The sequence below is a fragment of the Engraulis encrasicolus genome, chromosome 22, assembly GCF_034702125.1.
Source record: "Engraulis encrasicolus isolate BLACKSEA-1 chromosome 22, IST_EnEncr_1.0, whole genome shotgun sequence".
Classification (NCBI taxonomy): Eukaryota; Metazoa; Chordata; class Actinopteri; order Clupeiformes; family Engraulidae; genus Engraulis; species Engraulis encrasicolus.
In genome coordinates this window covers 32,490,500-32,501,397 of record NC_085878.1, presented here as the reverse complement: position 1 = coordinate 32,501,397, position 10,898 = coordinate 32,490,500, and the positions used below count along the sequence as shown (strand labels likewise).

General features: G+C 42.1%; 1 long non-coding RNA gene across 2 annotated transcripts in view; it reads left to right on the top strand.

The window, feature by feature from the left end:
- Positions 1–3,012: 3,012 nt before the first annotated feature.
- LOC134439207 (uncharacterized) overlaps positions 3,013–10,898 on the top strand; it is a 58,919-nt gene continuing 51,033 nt past the window's right edge. The window contains exons 1-2 of one of the 2 annotated variants that reach the window (XR_010032728.1): positions 3,013–3,124; positions 4,463–4,521. This is a non-coding gene — a long non-coding RNA (uncharacterized LOC134439207). The remainder of the gene's footprint in view (positions 3,125–4,462; positions 4,522–10,898) is intronic. The other variant, XR_010032727.1, reaches the window with a different exon arrangement.

Genomic DNA, 10,898 nt, shown 5'->3' with positions numbered 1-10,898 from the left:
CATAATGCACACCGTTCCACCAGTGAAACACAGTAAGTCATTGAAAAGTTAACTAGCATAGTACCACACTACTATGACAGACAGGCCTTTAGTGATGCTCTACGACTTGGTCATTGCCATTCTGGTAACAGCAAATTTATAATGCTGTGTCTTATTTGGTTAAGCATGTAGATATGAAAGTCATTAGTTATTACATAATTAGTCATATTTATCAGTATTCTTTTTTCTCTGTTAGACATTTCAGGCGACCCCATTTGAATTCCAGGTGATCCCACATGGGGTCATGACCCCAATCTTATAACACACTGGGTTAGCAGTAACCAGCTGTGTGTTAGACAATCGAAGATCATTCAGGTTTGTGTGTGTCAACAGCGCCATTGAATTACTAAGGTGTAGCAACTTGGTTGCGATGCAATGCCCCATCGATAAATTGCTAATTTACTGGCCCTGCCGTGGCCAACTGGTAGGGTACTCATCTGCCATGCAGCCAACCGGGGTTCGATTCCCGGCCCTGGTCCTTTGCCGACCCCTCCCCATCTCTCTCCCCATTCGCTTCCTGTCCACCTCTCAAACTGTCCTATCATCAATAAAGTCGTAAAAAGACAAAAAAAGAAAATCTTAAAAATAACCCTACTAAGTTACTGCCTAGTGAGTAACAATGCTTTCGAGAAACAGGGCCCTGATCAGTATCCTGAGACAGTGTTTCCCAACCTTTTTTGTCCTGTGTACCCCCTAAGCCATTTTGTCATATGATGAGTAACCCCTCGCCCTCACACATGCTCTGTTCCTCTATCCCAATGTGACTACACTCAATAAATTTGCCATTTTTCCGCGTACCCCCTGAGGTGTGCTCGCGTACCCCTAATGGTACTCGTATCCCTGGTTGGGAAACACTGTCCTGAGATATATCATGATAGTATATGAAAAAAAGGTGTGTCAGGCGAACCTCTCTAAAGATAACCTATATGTCCATCATATTGTATTCATAACAAACTGTTCTGTGTCTTCACACACTGGAAATGCTAGAGGTGTTTCTGTAGCCTGGCGTTTAAACATATCACAAGATTTCATTCCTTTCATAATTCATACTTGGTTATGGTTACATGAGCAACTAACTAACACACTACTTAATGCTTATTCAGAGTTTAAATCAGATTTAGTCCAGATGCAGAAGGTCTATTCATCGTCTGGAGATATACTTAATTGTTACAATAATGTTCTTGTGTGGTGGATGATAGTAGTACTTTTATTGTATGTTGAACTGCATTTTTTGTATTGTTTTATGTAGGGTCTGTGCGTGTGTGTGTGTGTGTGTGTGTGTGCGGGGGGTGTCTTGCGTTCAACCATAATATAGTAGCCTGTCATAGGCTTAGGCCTTCCCTTACTTCATATTTGTTGATTTGTTTCTGTGCAGGTTGCCCAGAGTTATTTGGATGAAGTGACACAATGGGAGAAGCAAGAGTGACTGGTCCTTCATAGTGCACTTCCCGTTCATGAGGATGAAGCAAATCAATGCTAGATATTGTATTTGGCCATCGGTTAAAAATTACACTTCCACTAGGCAGGCATGTGTGTCTTATTTAGGTAATATGTCACTAGAATTAAAAAAATGTTGTAAAATATCCCCAAAATACTGTCAATGCTTGCCATCCAGTCGTAAGCGCTTAGAAATGATGTACAGGTTTTTATCCCTGGTTTTTATCCCCTTTTTCCTATTCATTTTAAATAAAAATGAAATAATATATTATCCAAAGCCCTTTGAGGAATGGTATTTCTGAGACTAACATTTCTGAAATTGGCAGACAGACAAACCAATTCAAGAAAGCAAAGGTCCTGCTATGTGGGCCTATTGTGTGAAATGGCGCTATATATGTGTAAATAGGCTACATGTTGTATTGCACTGTTGTGTATTCCTCCTGTTTGTGCTCACAGGTGATGTCACTAATTAGCTTATCTGCCTGGCTGAGCTTGGTGTACTAATTAGGATCAGCTGGAGTGAATTGGTTGGAAAAAACATGAAACAGGAACAAGCCCAGATGTCCACTACTGGAAATGGATTTAGCTAATGCAGACTAGGTGGCTTTAATCTGGGTGTCTGTGTTTTCTTAAATCACACTGCTCTTATGATTGCAGCAAGGTCCACCACAGTCATATTCATGCCGTAGTGCTTGAATATTGGTAGCCTGTGATTTCACTGTGGACATGATGAGCAATCAACCTGCTATGCTTCAATTCACCACCAGGTGTCAGACCAGTTGTGTCGTAATTTTAGCAGCCACTGGGGGGCAAAAGCGTGCTTTGGAGAATTCATGGGGGGCGTTCCAGATCCGCTCCATTTGCTGGAAAACATTTAATCTGAAATATATGTTTTAAGTTTATTACTGCTGAGTGAATTGAGCTGGAAGGGAATAGCCATTTCACAAAGCCATATCACAATCACCCATCAGAGAGGCAGCGGGAAATTACATGAAAATATTACCATTATACAAATGGAAAATGTGATTGAATAATGTGTTTCAGAAGACAAATGAAAAGCACTTTGTTGGAAAATGTAGTACTAAATAGCTTTTTAATTTTAGATGCGGGATAAAAGAACCACGATTTTTACCGGATTTTCTGCAATTGATTAGAAGGACCCACACCTGCGGAAAAGAGACTGTATATCAGCTCATTATCAGTTAATTAATATGCATGTACAAATGCCAATTATCTTCGCAGTTGCATTTGGCTGAGACAAGCCATTGATGTTTTAATGACAGTGGGATTGATGGCTCCTCTGCGTTTTTGAAAACCCACGCAAGCGCAGTGATTGACATTGTCCTTAATTGTTGTCAAAGACAATTGTATTGAAAAATGTCATCAGATTGATAGCCCTGTATTCTGTGTGACTGAGCATGTGGGTTTACTGGAGATTAAGTTGACATGCAGTAGCACTCGACACGCGCGTCTTCCAAAAGTGTAGCTGGTTTATCTCATAGCTGAGCAGCGCTCGCGCAGGGGGAAAGGCGGGTATTCAACAATGGCTTCGTTTAATTGGGAAGTCAACCATGTAATCATACCACAATCAAGACGACAGTCACTTCTGTGCTTTCTACACGGTCATGTTGCCTTTTGATGACTCGAGGTAGGCTAGTACAATACACAACACAATGTTTAAAATCTTTCAGATTGAAGTGCTGTAGGCAAGGCTACACTATCACCTACTCATGAATATAGCATGGCCATGCTATGGTGCTTCCATCTGACATGGCTATTGAGTCTATACTTATAGTTTGACTGTGATATAACAGGCAGAAGGTGTAGAGGCACTAATTGATAGTGTCCAGTACCCTTTCTTGTTCAGTCCTGTAATGTAGAATAATGTTTGTGTGGGTTGCTGCATTCTGACAAAAGATCATTCTGACTCTGAGTGTAGACTATATTGCAGATGGTAAGGACTGCTCACCAAAACATTAGGGAATATGTAGCAGGGAATTGGCAAACACGTTTCAAACAGCAGTACATTATTTCATCTGCCTCCATAACTGCTGACCATAAAAAGTAATTCCACCTTTACCCTCAGACCAACCTCTTTTGAAAGTATGATCAGCCACTGAAATGGAAGAATGTCTTTAATCTCAACTGGCCCTAGAGCACTTCGGTAATCTCTCTCTAACCATTTGAAATAGGCCTTTGCATTATTCTACTGCTAGTGTAATTGTTTTCGAGCAATGATTTATTGAAATTTTATCAGTAATTGTCAGTGGCCCTGGGTCACAACCTTTATAATGGGCATTGGAGTGGTGGGATCATGACCACCCAATTGAGCATAAATAGGAATGGAGGGAAAAAAATAACCCCATTCGCTTGCATGCTTTCTCAAATGGGCCGGTTTATAAAAAATGATGGGTGCCAGAGAGGTCAACATTCATTCGCAAGACAAGCCTGATACGGTCGCCTGTTCTTTTTTTATTTCGCTTCCTGTGCAGAATCTGTGGCCATCCATAACCGCAGTTATGCTGTCATGTATTATCTGCTGTCTCTGGTCAAGGCGGAAACCCATCTCATTGTAATTCCTGTTTTATATTCATCTTATAAACACAGAGCGAGAGACAGAGAGACAGAGAGAGAGAGAGAGAGAGAGAGAGAGAGAGAGAGAGAGAGAGAGAGAGAGAGAGAGAAACAGACAGACAGACAAACAGACAGAAATATTGTCTGTCCCCCATTTGAGTATACATGGGTTGCACATTTGTAAACACCCCTGGCTGCGCACCCCCAGCTGCGCACTTTTCAACCTCTGATTGTTGGAAAGTGCTGTCTCTCAAAAAAGGGGCTCACGTGGTTGGCTTCTGAGCATCATGCCCGCCCTCCTCACAACACAAATGTTTGTAAACTTGAAACCCATGCAGAGTTTAGTGTTTTATTCTGTGTGTCATGTGTCATGATGGCTGATCGACCATGTTGCGTCTCTGACTCACCGCAGATACTCCCGGAGCAGGTAGACAAGCGTGGCGCTGTGGCGTGGATGTGCTCACATTAGGGGTGGGTATTGGCAACAACCTCATGATATGATACACATCCCGATACAGGGGTCATGATACGATACATTTTGCGATACATGTGCATCTCGATACGTGGCCTTCAAGGCGATATGTATCCCGATATTTTAAGCCGTAGTTTTCATTGATTTTTTTACATTTCTAAGAAGACAGACATATGTACAACCAGATGTTACTTTTTTGTTTTTCTGTAGAGCAACAGCTAGACTGTAGTGCAGGAATATTCAATTGGCGGCCCGAGGGCCATATGCGGCCCAGATGCAGTCCACATGCGGCCCAGACGTGGCCCCCAACTGTAGCAGTTTACATTGCAGTTTTGATGCTGCAGTACAACACATGAATTTCTTGTGAATCTCCTGCTTGTCTTCTATATTCATAGTCAAAGTGGTTAGGTTTTAGCTTAGAGAACCATAAAAATTGTTGTGTACAAAAATTGTAGAAGTGTCATTGCCGTGTTAGTGATGGCTGAAAATGTGCGGCCCTTAAGTTCTTGGTTTCAAAATGTGGCCCAGATGAAATTCTAATTGGATAGCCCTGCTGTAGTGCATGTAAAATGCTGCCTTCACAAAGACGTATTCCTACTGCATAGCAAGGAGCAACCGTCAGATGTAGTTTCGGCAACTTGATTAACTAATTGTTTATTGCAAATGAAATATCGATACTGAGGCCTCCGTATTGATGCGTGTATCACGAAGAGGCCTGCGACGATATATCCCGATACCAATATTTTGAACACACCCCTAGGTCGTGGTATTATTATAATGCCCATTGGAATGCACTCAAACTATAGAAGGCACAGGGGTCAGCTACAAAATGGGCTCTTAGGAGTCAAGTGAATCACACTGTCTTTCGTCTTTCTCACTTCCCACCTACCCCTCAATTTTTCGTGTGCGTGCGTGCGTGCGTGCGTGCGTGCGTGTACTGCACCAGTCTACCTTTGTGAGGCCACTGCTGTAAGAGAACACAAACTATGTGGGGCCCAAATTCTGGACCCCACATGTTTTGACCCCTTTTGCTGGGGTAGTTTTGGTGTTACTAGTAAAACTAAAAGTGTAAAAACATTTCATCGCTGACAGGTTTGGGCACATTTTTTTAGCATTCTTATTGTTAGGGTTAATATGAATGAACAATGATATTAAGGTGGTGCTGTGTGTATGTGTGTGTGTGTGTGTGTGTGTGTGTGTGTGTGTGTGTGTGTGTGTGTGTGTGTGTGTGTGTGTGTGTGTGTGTGAATGTGTGTGTGTGTGTGTGTGTGTGTGTGTGTGTGAGAGAGAGAGACTGTGCATGTGTGTGTGTGTGTTGAAGAGGGCCTCCACCCTCCTTCTAGAAAAGATCAGCTCAGGAGGTCATAGTGGAACAGGACAAAGAGAAGCACTGTACCAAACACACACACACACACACACACACACACACACACACACACACACACACACACACACACACACACACACACACACACACACACACACACACACACACACACACACGCTCACAGTCTCTCATGCATGCATACACACACACACACACACACACACACACACACACACACACACACACACACACACACACACACACACACACACAAACACACATAGTCTTTCATGCATGCACACACACACACACACACACACATTCTTTATCGCACACACACACACACACACACACACACACACACACAGGAACACTAACACTTTAAGTGGGGGAGATTTATCAGCCTATTAGAGTCACTTTTCAGCGCACCTTTCCCTGAACAATGGCCAAGTTTATTTGCCCACTCTGCGCGCAGTGCTTTATTGTCAGGGTCTGACTTGGGCTCCGGCAGAGTAAATCCAGAAGCAAATCCCTCCCTTTACGGCCCGGGCTCCCTCCCCCCGAATGGCACTTTCACACAGATCTCTTTTCTGAACATCAAAATTTCACATTCACTATGTGGGTAGTATACAGTGCAGACAGACACGGAGCTGTAAGATTACTGGATTTAGACTGTAGATTTATTAGAATTGATGAAAAAATATTACAGGAGTTAGTCGTCATCGACCACACATTGTACTTCACATCCAACCAATATATACGTACTGTAACTGCTAGCTGTAGTATCTGCTCGAATTCCAATCTGCTCATATCTGTTACTAACGATGTATTAAAATACTCTGGTAAATGAAAGTTCTGAGCTTATTGATTTAACGTTCAAGGTTGAAGCCAGTTAATGCTTTCATTTTGATCTGATGGTCATGCACTTCACGTGGAAAGGGAAAAAGTGAGGCCATGCTGTTTCATTTTCCATTTCCCTTCAGTAGAAAAGTGTTTCTTCTCACAGAGAGTGTGTTCCCAGTTCAGCCTTTTGCCTGATATGTGGTTCAAGGTGAGATATTGTGAGCAGAGCGAGGCTGGCAGGTGCTGTGTAATTATTTGAAACCTGGAGAAGTAGAATACAAAAAAGCTGCAGTGGCAGGTGTAGCTATTCATCTCACGGATTTGTTTTGCTTGTGCTGACTGTGAGAGAGAGAGAGAGAGAGAGAGAGAGAGAGAGAGAGAGAGAGAGAGAGAGAGAGAGAGAGAGAGAGAGAGAGAGAGAGAGAGAGAAGAAGAGAAGAAAAGAAAAGGAAAATACAGAGTCAGGGAGGGAGAAAGAAGGGGGCTGCAAAATGGAGGAAAGAAAAAGAGATGGGGGTAGATGAACAGAGTATGAATGTATGTGTGTGTGTGCGAGAGAGAAAGAGAGAGAGAGAGAGAGAGAGAGAGAGAGAGAGAGAGAGAGAGAGAGAGAGAAAGAGTGACAGAGGGAGGGGTAGAGCAGAGAGAGCAGATTGGGGAGGCGTGGGGTTGGTTGGTTGGATTGAGGGGGTGGTAAAGGGAGGAGGGAGGAGGCCATGCAGTCTTTTCAAAGCAAATGGAGAAAAATGGGAAAATGTATTCTAAATGTCATTCATTCAGCAGCGGTGTCGAGGTGACCTTAAAATATCATCTCCCCCCTTTTGTAAATGTGGACAAGTGGGCCTGGCAAAATACCACGTGTGATAAGGGAAAGGCGGCCCCGCCGAAAAGTCGCTGTAGTCTAGTGTATAGTATACGTGTAGCCTGCTGCTGTTACCATGTGAAAATGATTACTGCTGCTGCTGCTGCTGAGCTCTACAGCAGGGGTGGTAAACTCAAATGGGCCTAGGGCCACAATAAAATTTGGGACGAAGTTACGGTCCAAAGGAAACAAAAAAACAACAAAAATTTGGGATACACACACTAATATCTCACACTCATAGGCTATTTCAATTAAAGTACGCAAACAGATTTCCAGAATATCATATGTGCTTGTATTTTGTTGCATATGAATGTGAGCTGTTATATATATGCATACAGGGCTCTAAATTAACACACGCCAACACGCCAAACACGGGTGAAAAATAATTTTGGCTAGTAGAAAAAAATACCTACCCGCCTATTTGGCTAGTGGCGCCCGAGTACGGTAAAGTATGAACGGTAAACCGCTGCTATGACAAACGTTAGACGGCGAGATTTCCTACATTACCCATGGACACTTGCGTCACGACGTAGCCTCCCACCGTGGGCTTTCCAGTGCAGCGAGCGGCAACTCCATGCCGTTGCGCGCGCCAGGATTGAAAACATTTCAGATGACTAGCCTTCCGTCAGCCACGCTCACACTATTCTGACAGGCAGCTCTCCTCCTATGCTCCCGTCGCTTTCGCTACAACCTTTTTAACGTCACTAGTACTGCTACTGCTACTAGCATGAACCTTGCTGTAACAGGCTGCCTTTTTGAAGCTGCGGGGGCCTGACCGTTTCAATAACAGGACTAACGCAGATTATGCATAGAGCTACTTCTGTTCTGTATGTTTTGTGCGAGTGATGTGAATGTGGCGGGGGTTAGAGCAAGGTTCTCTGTATTGGTGAATGCCAGTAGTAATTGTAACAGTAATAGTAGTGACGTTAAAAAAAGTGGTTGTGGAACGAAATTGCGACAAGGGCAGAGGAGGAGAGCTGACTGTCAGAGTAGTGTGAGCGTAGCTGTCAGTTGTCTTCTGAAATGTGCCGAGTCCTTGCGCGCGCAACTAAGTTGGAAAGCCCACGCCATCGGAAAGAAAAAGAATAACAAAAAAGCAACTAACGACGAAGCTATGGAAGTAACAAATGAAGCGAAGATTCCCGTGATATTATTTACTTTTAGTTAAACATAGGCTTCTTGTCATTTTGTTGCGCATGGTAGAGAAGAGCTCCTCCTCTTTCCTCTCCTTTTCCTCTCATCTCTGCTCCTTCCTTAGGGTGTGCGTATGTGAGGTTTTGTAGTGTTTGGCTGTGTTTGGTTACTGTATGTTAAGGTCTGTTATGTGAGTGGCTTGAGATGTGATTCACTGTTTTCAGAGGAATTGAATAAAAACTAATGAAATTGATCAGGCCTAAGTAATGAAAGTAAAAAATAATGCAGAAGTTAAAAAATAATGAAAAAATAGCCTATAATATGCTTATTACATAGGCATAGTATGCAGGCCTATAGTGTAGGCCTATCTGTGTTGTAGACATAGTTGAACAAAATGGCCATAATTAAAAAAATAATAATTAGCCTAAAGCATAGTTTATTTTGGCGAGATAAAAAAAAATGGCTAGTTGAACTTCTGTTTGGCTGGTAAGAAAAAATGTCCACTAGCCAAATTGGCTGGTGGTGGAAAAAGTTAATTTAGAGCCCTGTATGCATATGTATGTTTCACTGGCCTTGGCCCATGTTTCCTGTTCAAGTCTTATTACTCTATATATTAATAATGTATATGAGCCAACTGTAATACACATTTCAAACTATCTCACAGGCCACATGAAATGACTCTGCGGGCCAGATATGGCCCTGGGCCTGAGTTTGACATCCTGGCTCTACAGTACTGTATGTTACTGTCCCCTGTCAGATCTGTGACTATGGATACAATGGTAGGCTACATGGATCTCTATGAGTGCGTTAAGATGCAGTTCAGTATCCCGAATATGACCGGGATAGTAAAGTATTGAGGCCGGGATATACAAGAATTCAGGCCGGGATGGAACACTCGGTAGGCTATTCATTTAAACACATTACCCCAAATTTGATCATAACTGTTATAAACCTCCTAGCCTGGGAACTCCCATACTGCCTTTAGTTCTACACAATCGTTTCGATCTGAAAGACATCTCACTTGTGATTAGGTCTGGTGTTAACCAGGCAAATAAACCTCCTATTTGGGATACAAGAAACAGCTGACTGCAAGGCATCAAGCATATCTCTGCCATCATAGCTCCCATGCAATGCCACTGCCATTGACCTCAGTGCTAAGTAAGGCGCATCATGGCAGTGATTAAGGCAAAGAGAAATTCCTAACCAAGTATTGAACATTGACATAGAGGACGTAGTTTAGAAAGTACCATATCTCGATTGATTGGATGTGATCAGAATTTCGTTCTTTTTTCTGAAGAAAAACTGGGATTTCATCACATTTTTAGAAATCCTGAATTTATGAAGCCCAAAATATGTAAGAATAAAGAAACAAATTATACAAAAGTAAAAAATGTGGGTCATAATTCTATACTTTTCCTTTGCCTTTTCCGAGATCTTGGTCATTGTAATGGGGGCAGCGCTTTGTTTACATTTCAAAAAAACATTTTTATTATTCATATTCCCAAAAACATCCGACAGGTAATACAACATCAACAGACAACTAGCAAACAGTGGTGCCTTTTGGGAAAATATTTGGAGTAGGCCTATGTTAATTTTGTTAAAAATGTAAACAAACGCTGCCCCCATTAGAATAGCTCAGATCTCGGAAAGGGATTTGCCGAAAAATGTGGCATCAACGGGGCAAGGGTAGTGTGAGCAATAGAGCAGCATATTGAAATTGACTGAACTGGTCTTTTAATGACTGAAAAATGAAACGTAAAATTATAGAAATAAACTTTTACATGTTTTTTTAGTCTTGTTTGGAAATAACCTGTAGCCTGTGTGTGTGTGTGTCCTGTACATGCTTTGATTTTTTCTTTCATGCTCCCAGTGAACTCTCACCACACACTACTGTAGAATACAAGAGGATTCCTTTGCTATAGTTAGACCAAATAGAACAAATGCAAAGAACCATCACAGATGCTTGTGAACAGTGAACACATTCCATACTATACTGAAGATGAATCCTGTGCTTGGGTTAGTGAGATGAAATAGCCTAAGGCTTGATTACTTACATTAAATCCTTACGCGCTACAGTAGATAATACATGTATTGATATATATTTAATATATATGAGTAGGCCTAAATATAATGCACTTTCTGTATTCTTTGTATGATTGCTATTCACTAGAGTGAAATACAGACAACGGGTCACAGTTCCCTATTATGTT